At 36.8% G+C, this 21,156-nt stretch overlaps 1 protein-coding gene and 1 long non-coding RNA gene across 2 annotated transcripts in view; one reads left to right on the top strand and one right to left on the bottom strand.

Annotated features, from left to right (window-relative positions):
- Positions 1–21,156, top strand: part of ERP44 (endoplasmic reticulum protein 44) — a 98,531-nt gene that overhangs the window by 43,244 nt on the left and 34,131 nt on the right. The window lies entirely within an intron of this gene.
- LOC141583759 (uncharacterized) overlaps positions 272–21,156 on the bottom strand; it is a 28,474-nt gene continuing 7,589 nt past the window's right edge. The window contains exon 3 of the long non-coding RNA XR_012516651.1: positions 272–18,445. This is a non-coding gene — a long non-coding RNA (uncharacterized LOC141583759). The remainder of the gene's footprint in view (positions 18,446–21,156) is intronic.

Raw genomic sequence — 21,156 nt, 5'->3', positions numbered from 1 at the left:
TCCCAAAGTGAGCCACTGCATCTGGCCAATTTAATACTGCTAAATGTATTCACATTGCTGTGCAGCCAGTCTCCCAGTTTTTCTTTTCTTTCTTTTTTTTTTTTTTTCAGACGGAGTTTCGCTCTTGTTACCCAGGCTGGAGTGCAATGGCGCGATCTCGGCTCACCGCAACCTCTGCCTCCTGGGTTCAGGCAATTCTCCTGCCTCAGCCTCCTGAGTAGCTGGGATTACAGGCACGTGCCACCATGCCCAGCTAATTTTTTGTATTTTTAGTAGAGACAGGGTTTCACCATGTTGACCAGGATGGTCTTGATCTCTCGACCTCGTGATCCACTCGCCTCGGCCTCCCAAAGTGCTGGGATTACAGGCTTGAGCCACCGCGCCCGGCCAGTCTCCCAGTTTTTCATCTTGCAAAACTGAAGGTCTACATCCATTAAACCACAGCTTGCCATTGCCTCTTCTCCTCATCCCCTGACAACCATCATTCTATCTTCTGTTTCTACAAGAAAGATTACTCTAGGTACTCCACAGAAGTGGAATCATACAGTATCTGTCTTTTTGTAACTGTCATGTTTCACTTAGCATAATGTCTGCAAGGTTCATTGATGTTGTAGCATTTGCCAGAATTTTGCTACTTTTTAAGGCTGAATAATATTTCATGGTATGTATACCATGATTTGTTTATCATTATCCATAGAGCGCATGGGTTGCTTCTGCCCCTTGGCTATTGTAAATAATGGTGCTATGAACATAAATGTGCAAATACCTCTTTGAGACCTTTAAAGAAAGTTCTCAGTTTTTTAAGGATATATATCCAGCAGTGGAATTGTTAGTTCCTATACATTTTCATTAGGAGTACCTAAGGGTTCCAGTTTCTCCACACCCTCACCTGCATTTCTTATTTTCTTTTTGTTGTTGTTGTTTTAATAGAGATGAGGTCTCACTACATTGCTTAGGCTGGTCTTGAACTCCAGGGCTCAAGGGATCCTCTCACCCAGTCTCCTAAGTAGCTGGGACTATGATGTGTGCCACTGTGTAGGCTCTATTTTCTGTTTTTGTTGTTGTTGCTGTTGTTAATAGCAGTCATACTAAATGGGTGTGAGATGATATCTCATTGTGGTTTTGGTTCGCATTTCCCTAGTAACTAGTGATGCTCAATATTTTTTATATGCTTATTGGTCATTTGTATATCTTCCTTGGAGAAATACTTATTCAACTCCTTTGCCCATTTTAAAATCAAATTGGGTTATTTGGGTTTTTGTTATTGATGTCGAGTTGTAGGTGTTCTTTGTATATTCTGGATATACTGATTTGCAGATAATTGCTCCTGTTTGTTCTGTAGGTTGCCTTTTCACTCCGTTGATTGTGTCTTTTGATTCATAGAAATTTTTAATTGTAATATAGTCTGTCTTATGTATTTTTACATTGGCTGACTGTGCTTTAGGTGTTACATCCAAGAAATAATTGCAATCTAATGTCATGAAACTTTACTCCCCTATGTTTTCTACTAAGAGTTTTAGAGTGTTTAGAGTTTTAGGGTGTTAGGTCTTATATTCAGGTCTTTCATTTATTTTGAGTTAATTTTTGTATATGGCGCAAGGTAAGGGCCCAGCTTTATTATTTTGCATGTGTACTTTAGATTTATTGAAGAGACTGTTCTTTCCTCATTGAATGGTATTGGCATCCTTGTCTAAAATCATTTTGTTATATATTGGAGGGTTTATTTCTGGACTTTCTAGTCTGTTCCATGGTCTGTATGTCCATTTTTATGCCAGTTTCAGTTTTTTATTACTGTAGTCTTGTAGTATGTTTTGAAATCAGGAAGTATGGGACCTCCAACTTGAGGAGTATCTTTTGAAGAGCAGATGTTCTTAATTTTGCTGCAGTCTCACTATTAATTTTTTAAATGGATTATACTTTTGATGTTATACCTAAGAGGTCTTTGCCCACACAGGATCACAAAGATTTTCTGATATGTTTTCTTTTATGAATACAATAGTATGAAGGTTTATATTCAGGTCTGTGTCCATTTGGGATTAATTTTTACATGTGGCACAGTATATGAAGTGGAGTTCATTTTTTTTACATATGATTCTGGCATTATTTGTTGAAAAGACTATCCTTTCTTCGCTATCACTGCATCTTTACAGAAATAAACTGTCACTGTATGTGTAGGTCTATTTCTGTTCTCTCTGTTCTGTGCTGTTGATCTGTTTGTCTATGCTTATTCCAGTACTTTGTAGATTACTATAGCTTATGAAGAGTCTTGAAGTCTGGTCAGGCAAAGCTTTCACTTTGTACTTTTTTTTCCAGAGTTGTTTGGCAGTTCTGGTTACTTTAGATTTCCATTTAACTTTTAGAATCAGCTTGTTAATTTTTAATGACAACATAAAAGGCTACTGGGATTTTAACTGGGTTTACTTTGAATCTTCAGGGCAATTTGTGGAAAATTGTTATTTTAATGATACTGAGTTTTCAAATCCATGAAGATTGTATATCTCCCCATTTATTTAGGCATTTTCAACTTCTCCCAGGAATGTTTTGTGGTTTTTCAGCCTGCATGTCTTGGATAGCTTTGTCAGATTTATTCCTAAGTATTTCTTTTTTTTTTTTTTTTGATGCTATTATAAATGCTATTTTAAGAATAAACTTTATTTGTGGAATAATTACAGATTATATGTAGATTATAGTTGCAAAAATATTAGAGACTTCCTTTATATTCCTTGCCTATTTTACCCTAACAGCAATATCTTGTATTACTATGGCACATTTGTCAACGCCTAAGAAACTAACATTGGTACGTGAGTGTTAATTAAATTATGGATTTTATTCAGATTTTATCCCTCTTCCACTTGTCTTTTTGTTACTGTTTTTCTAGGATACCACTTTTAGTCATAATGTCTTCTTGGTTACCTCTGATCTGTTTGTTTCTCAGTCTTCCTTTATTTTTCACAACCTTTATAGTTATTAGTAGTATTCAAGAATCTTGTAGACTGTTCTTCATTTTAGGCTTGCCTGGTATTTTTTTCCTCATGTTTTGGACATCTTTTGTGAGATCTCTCAGTAAGTATGCCTTATTTTGGGGTGCCGTTATAAATGGCATTGATTGTTAAATTTTAATTTTTAGTTTTTTTGTTGCTAGTTTGTGGAGATAAAATTGATTTTTTTATATTGACCCTGTATACTAAAACTTATTAGTTCCAGTAAGTTTTGTAAATAGAGTCCATAGGATTTTCTACTTAGACAGTTAGGTTTGTTTGCAAATAAAAAGTTTTACTTTTTGTGGTCTCTGTTTCCTTACAGTATTCTTTCCAACCAAGTGCAACTACTTGTTGCTTTAGGATTAGTTTTTGTTAGGCAGAATATCTGTAAGAAGCTTCCTAGCAAGGACAGAAGGTGGCGTCAGAATCAAGATATCATCATGCCTACCTATGTCTTGTTTGTATCAGTCACCTGTCTGGTATTATGTTAGCCTACTCTGTCCTGCCCTTTAATACTTCAGTCTGTCTGCCTTGCTTTCGACTCACTGTTTCACTGAGAGCTTTTATCCACAGTCACAGTATTATTTCTTAGAAAAGTTCCTGTAAAAAGTTTCTAGTCAGATTGCCTGGAGGGGGGAAAAACCTGCTATTTATTGAGTGCTTACTTGGATTTAGACATGTTCTTTTGCATATTTTAGTTATCTTTACCACAACTCATTACACCTTGAGTTAAGCAGTAGTATTCATTTAACAACAAAAAAATTTATGGCTACCTTATGTACTGCTATGTGGAAGGGTCTATAGATACAGCAATGAACTGAACACACCCAGAAAGGCAAGAGAGATCAGTACATAATTGTGTATTGTAATAACTATTCTGAAGAGAAGGTACTGAATGCTACGAAATGATGAGTCTGACTTAGTCTACAGGAATAGGGAATACATTTTTGAGGAAATGATAAAAATGAAGGAAGAGTGGGAATTTTCAAGTGAAGTAGGAGAAGAAGAGTGTTTTAGACAGAAGTCGGAGTAGATGTGAAGTTTCTGAGGTAGGAAAGACCACTGACCTTTCAGAGAGTTGGACTGTGTTACCGTTTTACCGATGGAGAGGCTGAAAGATACTGAGAGGCTAGGTGATTTCCCAAGCCTGCATAGTAAATGGAGGGAGCCAGACTGAAACCCAGGATTATATAGCTTTTATCAGCTAACTGTGCTATTTGAAAGTCAAAATAAGGTAATTTAAATTCCCCATAGAAACGGAGAATTTGCCCATTTCTGAATAAAAACAAAATATCCTATTATGGATTATAAAATAGTCTTATTTAAATACTCTCTAATGGGTCATTATATAAATAAAAACGCAATTGCTTGTATGTGATATTATTGTTTTTGTAGTCTGTGGCCCAGTCTTCTAAGGTAGAATCCTTTGTTATAGGACCAGAAGCCTCCTACTTAATAAGTCATATACAATTAGACATGTCACTTTAAGAATCACTGAACTTGATTTCAGTACTGTCCATAAAAAGTATGTGTTTGTATGTGTGTGGTGAGAAAAAGACATGTGGTAACCATATGTGGTAAAATTAGGTGATTTATTTTTATTTTTTGGTAAAATAAAAGTTTGAAATTTTACAAATTTTTAGAAACATGTTATTTTAAAATCCTGAACCTATAGTTTGTCATTGATTAAGGAAGAAGCAGGTGGGAGTGCCTTACTGCCTTAGAGTTTTTGAAAAAATGTGTGTAAGAAGCTAGAAATCTGCACTGTACAGGGGTATGGTGACATTGTTAATTGTAATTTGCTTATTTTCACTGATGACCTTCAACACAATTACTGAATTTTTAGAAACTTTTTTTGAATAGGCCTTTGTCAGCATTTTGAAGAATGCTTAGAGCTACTTGATGGCTCCTGGAAAGTGACCCCCAGTTCTTTGTGTGGTTATTCTGAGTTTTTCATTTTTCATTCATTTAAGATTTTCATTTAATATGTTCATACCGTTTCTGTCCATTAAAAGAAAAAGAATTTCATTTACTATTCTAGCCTTTGAAAACAACTAGTAGTAGTAGTAGCAGCAGTAGTTATGTTAATAATAACAATAATAATGATAAAATGGCTCCGTGAGGGTAGAGACCCTGTGTTTTTACTCTTCTGTTCCTCATACTGGCATGGTATCTAGCACATAGTAAGTGTTCAGTTGTAATTGTTGAACAGATGGATAGATAAATGAATAATAAACAGTACCAGCATTTATGAATTGTTTTGTAGGCACTATAGTTATCTCATTATTTCCTAACAATGAAATAAATATTTTCTGCCATATTTCACCTGGTCTAACTCATCATTGATTGTAAGGCAAAATGTTAGGTACAACTGAAAAAGCAAAGAAAAAATGAACTACAACACAAAGCTTTCTTATCATTTAGATTTTTTAAATTCACATGTGATAAACATTTATGAGATACAGTGTAATATTTCAATACATGTATATGATGTTTAATGGTCACATCAGGATGCTCCTCTCTTCTAGTACTCAAAAATATACAATAAATTATTATTAACTAGTCACCCTACATTGCTGTAGAACAACACTAGAACTTATTTCTCCTGTCTAGAGGTAATTTATTTTTATTTAACTTTTGTGGGTACATAGTAGGGTATATATTTTTATGGATTACAGGTTTTTTTGGTTTTTTTTGTGTTTTTTTTTTTTTTGAGACAGTCTTACTCTGTCTCCCAGGCTGGAGTGCAGTGGCGCATTCTCGGCTCACTGCGATCTGTGCCTCCTGTGTTCAAGCGGTTCTTGTTTCCTCAGCCACCAGAGTAACTGGGATTACAGTTGTGTGCCACCCCACCCAGCTAATTTTTGTAGTTTTAGTAGAGACAGGGTTTCACCATGTTGGCCAGGCTGGTCTTAACCTCCTGACCTCAAGTGATCCTCCCACCTTAGCCTCCCAAAGTTCTGGGATTACAGGTGTGAGCTACTGCGTCCGGCCAAGAGATATTTTGAAGTGCCTAAGAGTCACATCAGGATATCTGTGACCTCAAGCATTTATCCTTTATCTTTCAAACGATTGAGATCAAATCATACTGTTTAAATTACTTCTAAAAGTACAATTAAATTATTTTTTACTATAGTTACCCTATTGTGCTAGCAAATACTATGTCTTATGTATTCTTTCTAACTACTTTTTTGTACCCATTCACCATCTCTCCCCCACCCTCGACTACCATTTCCACCATCTGGTATCCATCCTTCTAATGCTCTATCTCATGAGTTCAGTTGTTTTAATTTTTAGCTCCCACAGTTAAGTGAGAACATGCAGTGTTTTTCTGTGCCTGGCTTATTTCACTTAACCCAGTAACCTCTAGTTCCACCCATGTTGTTGTACATGACAGAATCTCATTTTTTTTTATGGATTAATAGTACTCCATTATGTATATGTACATTTTCTCTATCCATTCGTTTGTTGATGGACACTTAGGTTGCTTTCAAATCTAGCCTGTTCTGAATAGTGCTGCAGTAAACATGGGAGTGCAGATGTCTCTTCGATATACTGATTTCCTTTCCTTTGGGTATACACTTAGCAGTGGGATTGTTGGATCATATGGTTATTCTATTTTTAGTTTTTTGAGGCACCTCCAAACTGTTCTCCATAGTGGTTGTATTGTTCTTTATAATATACATTCCCACCAATAGTGCAATATGGTTCCCTTTTCTCCTTATAATCACCAGCATTTTTTATTGCCTGTTTTTTGAATAAAAGCTATTTTAAGTGGGGTGAGATGATATCTCATTGCAGTTTTGATGTGCATTTCTTTGATGATCATTGATGTTGTGCACTTTTTCATACACCTGTTTCCCATTTGTATTTCCTTTGAGAAATGTCTATTCAAATATTTTGCCCATTATTTAATTGAATTATTACATTTTTGAGTATAGAGTTGTTTGAGTTTCATACATATTTTCGTTATTAATCCCTTGTCAGATGGGTAGTTGGCAAATATTTTCTCTTCTTGTTCTGTGGGTTGTCTCTTCACTTTGTTGATTGTTTCCTTTGCTGTGCAAAAGCTTTTTAAAACTTGTCGTGATTCCATTTGTCCATTTATTTACTTTAGTTGCCTGTGCCTGTGGGGAATTGCTCAAGAAGTCTGCTCACTCCAGTGTCCTGGAGAGTTTCCCCAATGTTTTCTTGTAGTTTCATAGTTTGAGGTCTGAGATTTAAGTTGTTAATCCATTTTGATTTGATTTTTGTGTATGGCAAGAGACAGGGGTCTAGTTTCATTCTTCTGCGTATGGATATCCAGTTCTTCCAGTACCATTTACTGAAGAGACTGCCCCTTTCCCCTATGTATGTTCTCGGATCCTTTGTCAAAAATGTGTTCACTGTAGATAGATGGATTTATTTCTGGATTTTCTGTTGCAGTGATCTAGGTGCCTGTTTTTTATGCCAGTACCATGCTGTTATGATTATAGGTTGGTGCAAAAGTAATTGCGATATTTGCCTCCCCCACCCCTTTTTTTTTGAGACGGAATTTTGCTCTTGTTGCCCAGGCTGGAGTGCAATGGCGCGACCTCGGCTCACCGCAACCTCTGCCTCCAGAGTTCGAGCAACTCTCCTGCCTGAGCCTCCCTGGGACTACAGGTGTGCACTAGCACACCCAGCTAAGTTTTTTGTATTTTTAGTAGAGACAAGGGTTCACCCCGTTGACCAAGATGGTCTCAATCTCTTGACCTCGTGATCCGCCTGCCTCAGCCTCCCAAAGTGCTGGGATTGCAGGCATGAGCCACCGCATCCAGACTTGCCCTTTATTTTTAATGGCAAAAACTGCATTTACTTTGTTGCCAACCTAATATACCTCTGTAGTATAACTTGAAGTCGGGTGATGGAATTCTTCCAGTTTTGTTAGGATAACTATGGCTATTCTGTGTCTTTTGTGGTTTCATATGAACTTTAGGATTGGTTTTCTATTTCTGTGAAGAATGTCATTGGTATTTTGATAGGGATTGCATTGAATATGTAGATTGCTTTTGGTAGTAATAACATTTTTACAATATCAATTCTTCCAGTTCATAAACATAGAATTTATTTCCCTTTTTTGTCCTTTTCAGTTTCTTCCATCTATATTCTATAGTTTTTATTGGAGATCTTTCATTGTTTTGGTTAATTCGTAGCTATTATAAATGGAATTACATTTTAATTTTTTTAGATTGTTCACTGTGGGCATATAAAAATGCTACTGATTTTTGTAAGTTGATTTTGTATTCTGCAGCTTTATTGAATTTGTTTATCAGTTCTTATAGTTTTTTGGTGGTCTTTAGGTTTTTCAAAATATAAGATCATGTCATTTACCAACAAGGATATTTTGACTTCTTCCTTTCTAATTTGAGTGCCCTTTATATCTTTCTCTCATCTGACTGCTCTAGCTAGGACTTCCTGTACTATGTTGAATAAGAGTGACAGTGGGCATCCTTGTATTCCACATCTTAAGAGGAAAAGCTTTTCGTTTTTCCCCATTCAGTATGATATTAGCTGTGGGTCTACTGTATATGGTCTTTTTAAAGTTGAGGTATATTCCTCTTCTGCATAGCTTCTTGGGGGTATTTATCATGAAGGAATGTTGTATTTTATCAAATGCATTTTCAGCATCAATTGAAATGTTCATATGATTTTTATTCTTCATTTTCTTGACATGATATATCACATTGATTGATTTGCATATGTTGAACCATCATCCTTGCATCCCAGAGATAAATCCCACTTGGTCATGATTAAGGATCTTTCTAATGTACTGTTGAATTTGGTTTGATAGTATTTTGTGGAGGATTTTTGCATTAATATTCATCAAGCATATTGGCCTGTAGTTTTCCTTTTGTGGATGTGTCTTTGGTTTTAGTATCAGAATAATACTGGCCTCTTAGAATGAGTCTGGAAGTATTCCCTCCTCCTTTGTTTTTTGGAATAGTTTGATAGGATTGGTATCAGTTCTTTCTTAAATGTTTGGGGTAATTCAGCAGTGAAGCCATCAAGTCCTGGGCTTTTCTTTGCAGGAAGCTTTCTTATTATGGCTTTGATCTCATTATTTGTTATTGGTCTGTTCCGGTTTTGGATTTCCTCATGGCTCAGTGTGGGTAGGTTGTATGTGTCTAGGAATTTGTCTGTTTCTTCTAGATTTTCCAATTTATTAGCAGATAGTTGCTCATAGTAGTGGCTAATGATCCTTAGTGGTATCTATTGTAATGTCTCCTTTTTCATTTCTGATTTTATTTATTTGGGTCTTCTCTCTTTTTTTCATAGTCTGGCTGAAGGTTTGTCAACTTTATCAAACTTCTTAAAAAACCATCTTTTTCTTGCATGAGCTTTTGTATTGTCTTCTTCATTTCAATTTCTGCTCTGATCTTTATTATTTCTTTTCTTCTACTAATTTTGGGTTTTGTTTATTCTTGCTTTTCTAATTCTTTAAGAGGTATCATTAGATTGTTTATTGGAAGTCTTTTCTTATTTTTTGATGCAGGCATTTATAGCCATAAAATTCCCTCTTAGTTCTACTTTTGCTGAATTCCATAGGTTTTGGTATGTTGTACTTCTATTATTATTTGTTTCAAGAAAATTTTCAGTTTCCTTCTTAATTTCTTCACTGACCCACTAGTCATTCAGGAGCATAATTTCCAAGATTTCTCTTGTTATCAATTTCTAAAAGACTTGTTTTGTGACCTAACTTGTAGTCTACCCTTGAGAATGATCCATGTGATGAGGAAAAGAATGTGTATTTGGCAGCCATTGGATGAAATGTTCTGTAAATATCTGTTAGGTCTATTTGGTCTGTAGTGCAGGTTAAGTGTGATGTTTCCTTGTTGATTTTCTGTCTGGAAGATCTGTCCAAGGCTGAAAGTCTCCAGCTATTATTGTATTGGGGTCTGTCGCTCTTTAGCTCTAACAATACTTGCTTTATATATCTGCACCCAGTGTTCAGTGCATATATATTTACATTGTATTACATGCATTACATATGTATATACACTATATTTGCGATTGTATCCTCTTGCTGAACTGTCCCCTTTGTCATTATATAGTGACCTTCTTTGTCTCATAGTTTTTGTCTTGAAATCTATTTTGTCTGCTATAAGTATAGTGATCTTGTTCTTTTTTGGTTTCTGTTGGTATGGAATATCTTTTTCCATTTCTTTATTTTCAGTCTGTGTGTGTCTTTACAGATAGGGTGTGTTTTTTGTAAGCAACAGATCTTTGGGTCTGGTGTTTTGAAAATCCATTCCACCAGTCTGTGTCTTTTGATGGAAGAGTTTAGTTCATTTGTATTCAGTTATTATTGATGAGTAAACGCATACACCTTCCACTTTATTATTTGCTTTGTTATTTTGTGGTCTTCTCTTCCTCCTCCTCCTTTGCTGTAGTGAGGGTGATTTTCTCTGGTGATATGATTTAATTTCTCACTTTTTGGTTTTTGTATATCTGTTGTTTGTTTGATTTGAGGTTACAATGTGGCTTCCAGATACGCTCTTATAACTCATTATTTCAAGCTGATGACAACATTTTTTGCATAAACAAATGAACAAGCAAAAGAGAACTAATAAAAACTGTACACTTTAATTTCATCTCCCTGCTTTTTAACTTTTTTGTGGTTTCTGTTTATATCTTTTTATACTTCTTATGTCTTGAAAAGTTGTTGTGGTTATTATTTTTGATTGGTACCTCATTTAGACTTTCTACTTGAGTAGTTGATACACCACAATTAGTGTTATAATGTTTTCTATTTGTCTTTGTACTTACTATTTTCTGTGACTTTTGTACTTTCAGATGATTTTCTGTTGTTTATTAATGTCCTTTTCTTTCTCATTAATGTACTCTCTTTAACATTTCTTCTAGGACACATCTGCTGTCGATGAAATTCCTCAGGTTTTGTTTGTGTGGGAAAGTCTTTATTTCTCTTTGATATTTGAAGGATGTCTTTGCTGGATATACTATTCTAGGATAAAAGTCCTTTTCCTTCAGCAGTTTCAATGTGTCATACCACTCTCTTCTGGCCCATAAGGTTTCCACTGAAAAGTCTGCTGCCAGATGTATTGGAGCTCCATTTTATGCTATTTGTTTCTTTTCTCTTGCTGAATTTAGAATCTTTTTGTAAACTTTTGACCTTTGGAAGTTTGATTATTAAATACCTTGAGGTAGTGTTCTTTGGGTTAAATCTGCTTGGTGTTCTATTACCTTATTATACTTGGATATTGATATTTTCTCTAGGTTTGGGAAGTTCTTTGTTATTATCCTTTTCAATAACTTTCTACCTCTGTTTCTCTGCCTCCTCTTTAAGGCCAGAGTAGATTTTTCTTGTTTGCAGATTTTCTAGATCCTGTAGGCATGCTTCATTATTATATATTTTTCTTTTTTCTTTTGTCTACTGTGACTGTATTTTCAAATAGCCTGTCTCCAAGCTTACTAATTCTTTTTTCTGCTTGATCAGTTCTGCTACTAAAACAGTCTGATTCATTCTACAGTATGTCAGATTTTTTAGCTCCCAATTTTTGGTTTGATTTTTTAAAAAAATACTTCAATCTCTTTGTTAAATTTATCTTATAGAATTCTGAATTCCTTCTTGGTGTTATCTGTAGTTTCTTTGAGTTTCCTCAAAACAGTTATTTTGAATTCTCTGCTTGAAAAGTCACCTATCTCTGTTTTATCAGAATTGGTTCCTGGTGCCTTATTTGGTTTGTTTATTGAGGTTGTTTTCCTGGATGTTCTTGGTATTTGTGGGTATTTGTCTGTCTCTGGAAATTGAAGAGTTGGGTATTTATTGTAGTCTTCACAGTCTGATCTTGTTTGTGTCTGTGCTTTTTTGGAAGACTCTGCAGGTATTCATAAGGACTCAGGTGGTGTTATGTAAGCTGTAGCTGCATTGGAGGCACCCGAAGCCCAGTAGTGCTGTCGTTCTTGCAGCCTCATAGAGGTACCACCTTGATGGCCTTGGACTTCTGGAAGAATTCTTTGGATTACCAGGCAGAGACTTTTGTTCTCTTACTTTCCTCCCAACAAATAGAGTCTCTTTCTCTGTTCTGAACCTACTGGAGCTGGGGGTGGAGTGACACAAGCACCCCTGTGGCTACCACCACTAGGACTGCTCTGGGTCAGGCCTGAGGTAGCACAGCGCTGAGTCCCACCCAAGGCCTGCTGTAACCACACCCTGGCAACTACCTATGTTCACTCAAGGCTCTGGAGTAAGCAAAGACCGTGAAGTGAGCACAATCGGCAGGTGGCAAAGCCAGCCAGGCCTGTGTTCTTCCCTTCAGGGCGGTGAGTTCCCTCTCAGTGGGGTGTGGGGACATTTCCATACTTTAGGGGTCAAGAGCATGCTTCTCTAATCCAAATGTGCAGAGTCATTCTGGTTTGAACACCTCTGTCAGAGTCATCTGTGTCTCTGACAGAGAATCCATAACTGCCATTAACCATGCCCAAAAGTACATTTCCTGCCTAGTTCTCTCATAATTAAAAATAATTTCTGATATCTTCCAAAGTCAAAAATGTCAGATAATGCAATGCAAAACAGAACAGAGCCTTAGATTTTAGAGGACTCTTAAGAGCTTTTGAGTTTGAGAGGAATCTATCTGCTTCAATTTCTAGGGTTTCATGAGGAACACAGAGGTTTTTCCCAAAACAGGGTCCATAGTGCCACCTCTATTTTTCTCAAGGAATCTCAGGCTGTTTTAGCTTGAATATCTGCTTTTAATTCAGCTGACTTTTAACCATAGCACTCTTTAAAAAAAAAATTCTTTTAAATTTCTTATCACCTGACTTTAACCAGGCCAAGTGGCCAGTATTTCTGGCTTTTGAACTTTTCCAAAGGTAACCTCCCAGGTGCTCAGAGAAAGGAAAATTTAAGATTGTTTGTGGAGGGGAAGGGAGTCAACGAATAGAAAAGACCTTGCAGATATTAAACCAGGAAGGACTCATTCCCTAAGCCGGGAATTGAACTCTGAACCTGTGCCACCAGTGTGAAAAGAGAAAGCCTTAGCTACTAAGCTACAGCATTAGGGAGTTTCCATTGCCCTTCCCTGAAGGAGCCTAGAGCAGTCAGCTTTGAGCTTGCAAAGGTTTTTAACTGCTTAAGATAATTTTTTTGAGCAAACTATGACATGGACCCCAAAATTCCTGTTCCCTAGGTGGCAGAGACCAAGAGAAAGTACTGTCCCATTCTTATGAGGTCAAGCTCCCTAAGACAGAACAAGATGAGAAAGAAACAACTTTCTTTTTTTTTGTTTTTTCAAAGAATTGCAGCAAAGTTTGTAACTAACCAGTTTTCCAGGCTGGCTTGAACAGTGGGATTATGAGATCCTAAGCCAGTGTTCTGTGCTAAGGTATTCTTCTGGATGACAGAGCAATATGGAAAGACAAAATTGTAGCACAAAATATACCAGGTTTGTTACAGTAGCCACTCTGCTTAGTATGCAGTATGGAACTGGCAAGGCTCAAACTTGCCCTTGGATAGGCCCTGTCATCTTTAATCCAACCTCTGCCCTTATGTGGTCTCTGGGCAAGATTGTCATCTTGAGTAACAGAAAAGATAGGAAAGGGAGAAAAGCATTGCTTCCTGCAAGGTGGGGAAGGCAAGGAGCTCAGGGAGGCCAGAGAAAGACCCACTCATTGCACTGACACTGAATCAGAAGTTCAGGCAGTCTCTTGTCAGTTGCAATGAGATGTTTTCCAGCAGTCTTACCAGCTCTCAAGTTTCCCTTTTTCGGGAACTAAAAAAGCTCCCCATGTCCAGTGATCTTGTACATAATCCTGTCAGCCACAGCTGTCAGTGGAGAGTGTAAGGTGTCAGTGAAGAGTATAAGGCAAGAGAATAGTGGTTAACATCTCATAATGCCAAATCCATTCTTAGCTGAGAGGGACTTTACTGTGGGGGACCTCTCACTCCCTAAATCTTAGGAAGGACTCTAACCATCCTAAGTTGGGACTTGAACTCCAATTCCATCAAACGTCTTTGCCTTTTATTAAGAGGGGCCTTTAATTCACTCTCTTTTAGGAGATACTCTAACTCCACTAAGTTGGACCTCTAACCCAATCTCATCTTTTACCCCCAGATACCCCACTGCTTACCCAGAGTTGGCCAGTTGGTGCTGCAGTCTGTTTCGTTTTGGGTTGGGAGTTTCCTCAGTATCATTCCTCCATGGTTTGCCAGGAGGATGTTACCGGAAAGGGGTCCTGATCCAGACCCCAAAAGAAGGTTCTTGGATCTCATTCAAGAAAGAATTCGAGACGAATCCATAAAGTGAAAGCAAGTTTCTTAAGAAAGTAAAGGAATAAAAGAATAGCTACTCCATAGGCAGAGCAGCCCTGAGTTGTATTTTATTGTTTATATATACTACATTTTCATTATCCCATTCATCTGCCGATGGCCACTTAGGTTGATTTCATATTTTGACTGTTGTAAATAGTGCTTCAGTAAACATGGGGGTGCAGATATGTCCTTGCTATACTGATTTCCTTTTCTTTGGATAAATACTCAGTAGTGGAATTGCTGGATCATATAGTAGTTCTATTTTTAGTTTTTAAGGAACCCCTATTCTGTTTTCCATAGTGGCTATACTACTTTACAGTCTCATTAACAACATCTGAGTGTTTCCTTTTCTCCAAATCCTCTCTATTATTTTCACATTTTTGTTAATAGCCATTCCAACTGGGGTGAGATGATACCTCATTGTGGTTTCAGTTTGCATGTAACCACATGATTAGTAATACTGACCATTTTTTCATATACTTTTTGGTCATTCATATGTCTTTCAAGAAATGTTTATTGAGATGCTATGCCCTTTTTAAAATTGGATTTTTTTTCTTTTTCCTGTTGCTTGTGTTTCTTGTATATTCTAGATATTAATCTCTTGTCAGATGATTAGTTTACAGATATTTCCACCACTAATTCTCAGGTTGACTCTTCACTCTGTTGAGTGTTTCCTTGGCCCTATAGAAGCTTTTTAGTTTGATATAATCTCATTTGCCTATTTTGCTTATTTTGCTTGAGCATTTAAAGCTGTATCCTTAAAATCTTTTCCCAGACCAGTGTTCTGAAGCATTTCCCCTATATTTTTGTTTATGGTGAGAGATATGGGCACTTAGGATTTTTTTATACCTATTGTAAAAACTATTTTAGATTCAGTTAGAAATAGATTTTTTAAAATTGTGTCATTAATGTGTATGTCTTAAAAGGAAAGTAAATTTGTTCAAGTAATTCCTCAACAACTTTACACTCAGAGACTGACTGTTGTGCATCATTTCTCAACTGAGTTGAGTTTTATTTTTTCTATACAATATTGACCTCCATGCCATTAAGAGTGTTGGTAATGCTCTGCTCTCTCTAGGAATTTCTCCCAAGCTGCTAAACCCTTTCTGCAAGTATTGATGCTATCACTTTCCTATTTGACTAACCTCAGAGTTTATTTTTTCTGAATTGAAATATATCTGCTAGTTAAGCAACTTTTCTTCAGAGTTACCAAAATATAAACCAAAATGTTAATAATGGTTTTCTCCAGTGGTGGTTGGAAGTGGGTCTTGTTTTCTTCTTTATACGTGTTTGTTTTCCAAAACTTCTAAACACGTAGACACATGTGTACACAAGCATATGCACATGCACACAATTAGAACATGGCCTTGCTTCAACTGTGGATCATCATTATATCTCATCTTCTGCAGTCTTACCATTTGGGGAATTTTGGGAGTAGAATTCATTTTTCTCTTTAGTGGTCATGCTTGCTGCCTTGGATCTAAAAAGTCCTATCATTTAGCCCCTGGTGGGACCAGGTTCTCTGCTGACCTCCAGTGGCCTTAGGCTGTATGGCACTAAGCAAGAGGCATTCATAATGTTTGCTGGTTAGTGCAGAACTTTCAGACCCACACTTGGTACTTTGTAATTGTCCTTGATTAAGTAGCACATGCCCCCATATACCTGAGTTGCTTTTACCTGTCTGTCTTCCAGTGCGACTCGAACCTTACTTAATGGAAGCTGAGAAGCTTTTTATAGGAACTATAAATAAATACCATAATAAGAATAAGAAAATATGAAGTGAAGAATTTATGTGCATAGAACAGAATTTGGATAAGCAGTTAAGCCTGAGTTCTGAGTAAGTTTCTAGGCTTTGCTTATTAGTTTTCTGTTGATGTATTTTGTTTTGTTTTGTTGGGGATGTTTGTCTTTTGGGGTTTTTTTGTTTGGTTGTTTGTTATGAGGGGTGCAGTTTGGGAATAGGAAGAGGTACATAGGCAGCAGTGGTCCTTCTTCTGAAACCAGAAGAACAGTAAGACTTTCTTGTGGAAAAGTTCTGCCTCTTTGTATTTTCTGTCATGGATATCCATAGCAGCAGAGAGAGACGTTGCTGAAACAAGAGCATGAGGCAGTTTCCCCATTTGGAACCCTGCTGGGCATTAGTGAGGCGGGCAGGCAGGACCCGTCAAAGAAAAGTAAGTGACCATTGGAGCAAAAATACATGCTAATTTTCCAATCAGTGAGCTGTTAACCTTCTGGGATGTATAATTCCTCTGACATCCATTTTAACATTTGATCTATCCAGTTAATTTAAAAAACCCATTTATTATACCCCTTAAGTCATTCTTTGTTACACTGTCAAAATGTCACATTTTAATTATCTTAAAATCACTTTTGGCCAAAGCTTGTTAAAAAAAAAAAAGTCAGCATTATGTCTCAGATTATTGATCAATGTAATTTTAAGGTTTTTGCTTCTTAATAATTAAATGCCACTGCATTATACAGTATACCTGCTGCCATGGTTGTCTGAGAATGAAGCAAATGAATATGGGATCCCTTACTGGTTTTCAAATATTTTAAATGTTTTTCTGTCCATAACCAGAATTTTAAAGCAATCTAAGGGTGACAATGTTTGTTAATAGACTCTTGTGATTTTTGCCGCAACTATTAGAGCAGCCTCCTTACTAGTCTCCCTGGTTCTCTACTACTGCCAGGTGAATTTTTTGAAAGCCGAGCTCTTACAGCTCAGTGGCTGCTTATCACAAACAGGATAAAATTAAAACTCCATTAACTTAGCACTTAGGACCCTGTAGAGTCCGTTTCTAACTTTATTCTACTCCTAGTTTATGCATACTTGCTATTAGCACTGCTTTCTCATTATGCCCACTAATTCATCACGTTTAGAAAAGTTAAAAGCATTATATTGTCTCTGGTAGTGCATCTTGCTGTCCATTTTCATACTGGTACGTAGGGCACAGGTAGGAAAATAGATGTTTTCTATTAGACTAGTTTTTTTCCTTATGAGTCCCTCTCACATCCTCTCTGCCGTATCCTCTGGGTAGTAAAAAGATTCTTTGACTTCTTGTTGACAAATTAGGCACCAACTAGGCTAGTTTACCTTTATTAACATTGAATATTGGACATAAATTAAACCCAGTAGGAATATTTTGCTTTCATAGGGCTTCATACTATTTAATTTTAGTTTTAAAAATGTTTATTATGCCGGGCGCGGTGGCTCACGCCTGTAATCCCAGCACTTTGGAAGGCCGAGGCGGGCGGATCACAAGGTCAAGAGATTGAGACCATCCTGGTCAACATGGTGAAACCCCGTCTCTACTAAAAATACAAAAATTAGCTGGGCGTGGTGGCGTATGCCTGTAGTCCCAGCCTGGGAGGCTGAGGCAGAAGAATTGCCTGAACCCAGGAGGCGGAGGTTGCGGTGAGCCGAGATCGCGCCATTGAACTCCAGCCTGGGTAACAAGAGCGAAACTCCGTCTCAAAAAAAAAAAAAGTTTATTATTACTCATTGTTTGCCAGTGTGAAACACAAAATGTTATCTGGGAGTTTTAATTTGTCTTTCTGATTACAACTGAATATATTTAATATATTTATTGCTAATCTGTGTTTCTTTCATAAACTGATATCGTTAGCCCATTTAACTTTTTGGTAGTCTTTTTTTTAGCTAATTCTTTATAGATTCTGGATATTAATCAGTTGTGTCCAGTACATGTCACAAATACCTTTCTTTCTGTTTGTCTTAAAAAATTTGTGTGTGTGTGTGTGTGTGTGTGTTTTAATGTCTAGATGCTTCCTGGCCTATGTGGCTTCAAAATCTGGCAAATGTCTTGGCTGCATATGGTCTTGATACAGGGTTGCAGGTTCTTTCCAAAGTAGACGTCATTGTCTCCTAAGTACCACGAGGCCATATGAGATTTTTCATCTCTGTGACCCAATTCTCCAGGTTCCTATATCATCCCAGCACTCAGCAAATGTCCCCTGGAGACACTTCTCTTGCCTATGCAGGTATAATTCTCAGCCCTGAATCTGCAACTGCAGAATTATTTTCCAAAACGAATTACACAGGAAACCTATAGGAAAGAAAATGGTCAGTGATCTTTGCTTACCTTAGGATTGGTTCTTCCCTTCCTGGAATGTCAGTTCCTTTAGTCTTCATTGCTTTCATGATTTCTGATATCTTAAAAATAAGATATGAAGGTTTTTTTAGTTGTTGCAGTAGGAACAATACATTTCTCCTACCCACGACATCCTGTTTGAAAATGGAAATCCATTTGTAGGTTCCCTTTTATGTTTTCTGTGAACTCAATAAAATCATCTGCAAATAATGACATTTCTTCCTTTCCAGTCTTTTCTTTTTCTTGTCATTTTGACCAAGAACTCCAAATCAGCGTTAAATAGAAGGAATAGCAGACATCTTTTTTCTTTTTTGATCTTAACATGAAAGCTTATAGTATATCACCATTCAGTTGTTTGGTATTTGTTTATTTAAATACCCTTTTTTCAGAAATTCTGTTCCTAATTTGCTACGAGTGTTTAAGCGTGGATGGATATCAAATGTTTTTCTGCTTTTGAGAGGTATTAAATTTTTTTCTTTAATTCTGTCATTGTTGTGATGTACATTAATTGATTTTCAAATATTTAAATTGAAATGCTAGACTAAATCTAGCTTTATTGTGATGTATTATCCTTTGTATGTAGTGCTAAGTTTGTTAATATTACTGTTCAAGTTTTACATCTGTGTTCTTGAGTAAGATTAACACATACTTTTTTTTTCTCATAATTTTCTTGTCAGGATTCCCATAAAGATTATGTTGACCTTGAAAACTAGTTGAGAAGTGTTCCCTCTTTTTGTATTCTCTGGGATAGTTTGTGTAAAATTGCCGTCATTGGCTCCTTAAATGTTTGGTAGAACTTACTGGTAAAGATGTCCGGGAATGGAGTTTTTTTTGTAGAAAGGCTTTCAATTAGATTTGGGTTCCTTAATAATTTTAGGATATATTTTTTAGATGGAGTCTTGCTGTGTTGCCCAGTCTAGTCTTGAACTCCTGGGCTCAAGCAGTCCTCCTGCCTCAGTCTGATGCATAGTCAGAGCTATGGGTGTGTCACTGTACCTGGCAATAATTTTAGGGCCATTTATATCTTCCATGTCTTCTAGTGTCAGTTTTGATAAGTTATATTTTCATGGGAATTCTTTCATTTTATGTGAATCTTCAAACTTAATGGCACTAACTTACTGATAGTAGCTATCAGTGGAATGAGCTTAGAAGTGTATTTTTTGAAAGAGAAAAACATGAGGTCACGCCACGACTTTCAATTCAAATTATTATAGGGTTTTTACTTAATTATCTCAGTTTTATATATTTTTTCCTTATGCTAAAAGTCTTGATTCTTTTTTTTTTAAGCCCTGGAAAATTAAAGCAATTAATTCAAAAAGTCTTGATTCTTAATGGCGTATGATTACTCAAGTGCCTTATCTGTAATACACGTGTATTAATTTCAGAATAACAATGCCAGTATTAAATTTTTTTTTAAAATTTTGTTTTGTTTTAATGTTAATCATTTCCATGGTGCCAGAGGTCAAAACTATAAAAGCCAAGTATTGTCAGGGAATTTTTTTTTTTTTTTTTTTTTTGAGACGGAGTTTCGCTCTTGTTACCCAGGCTGGAGTGCGATGGCGCGATATCTCGGCTCACTGCAACCTCCGCCTCCTGGGCTCAGGCAATTCTCCTGCCTCAGCCTCCTAAGTAGCTGAGGTTACAGGCACGCACCACCACGCCCAGCTAGTTTTTTGTATTTTTAGTAGAGACGGGGTTTCACCATGTTGACCAGGATGGTCTCGATCTCTCGACCTCGTGATCCACCCGCCTCGGCCTCCCAAAGTGCTGGGATTACAGGCTTGAGCCACCGCACCCAGCTTGTCAGGGAATTTATACCTGACCTCTCCACCCACCATTTTCTCCCATTGGTGTTTTTTCTTTTTTTGTTTTTTTGTAGGTAAGGGAGAGACAACTACATAAGCAAGCATATATAGACATGTAAATATGTGTGCATGTATATATGTATGTATTTATATTTCTTCCCCAAGTTTCTTCTCCATATTTTTTATACAAAATATTTGACCTGTACACACTCTTCTGTACCTGGCCTTTTTTTTTTTTTTTTAACTTAAGTATATCTTGAAGATTGCTCCTTACCAACATACAGATATTTTTTTATTCTTTTATATTACAGCCTAGTACTTCATTATATGGGTACCAGACTTTATTCAACCAGTCTCCTATTGATGGACATTTGGAGAAATAGTTCCTTTTTTTTTTTTTTTTTGAGGCAGGGTCTTACTCTGTCACCCAGGCTAGAGTGTAGTGGCACAATCTTGGTTCACTGCAACCTCCGCCTCCCAGGTTCAAGAGATTTTTATGCCTCAGCCACCAGGTATAGCTGGGATTACAGGCGTGTGCACCAGGCCTGGCTCATTTTTGTATTTTTAGTAGACACATGGTCTTGCCATGTTGGCCAGGCTGGTTTCATAAACTCCTGACCTCAAGTGATCCACTTGCCTCCGCCTTGCAAAGTGCTAGGAGTACAGGCATGAGCCTCTGGGCCTGGCCAAAATAGTAACTTTTAAAAAGGCATTTTCCATTTTCAGGACTACAACACTGTAGTGTTGGCCAGTAGAACTATTTGATCTAATTTTTAAAAACTTTTTGTTTATACATTATGCCAAAATTCATTTTATGGCTAGACACAGTGGCTCACAGCTGTAATCCCAGCTTTGGGAGGCTGAGACAGGAGGATAGCTTGAGTTCGGGAATTCATGACTGACCTGGGCAACATAGTGAGATCTCATCTCTACAAAAAAAAAAAAAAAAAAAATATATATATATATAT

Source organism: Saimiri boliviensis, chromosome 2, assembly GCF_048565385.1.
Source record: "Saimiri boliviensis isolate mSaiBol1 chromosome 2, mSaiBol1.pri, whole genome shotgun sequence".
Lineage (NCBI taxonomy): Eukaryota > Metazoa > Chordata > Mammalia > Primates > Cebidae > Saimiri > Saimiri boliviensis.
Note: the sequence above shows the minus strand (reverse complement) of the source record. Positions and strands in the feature narration are given on the sequence as shown.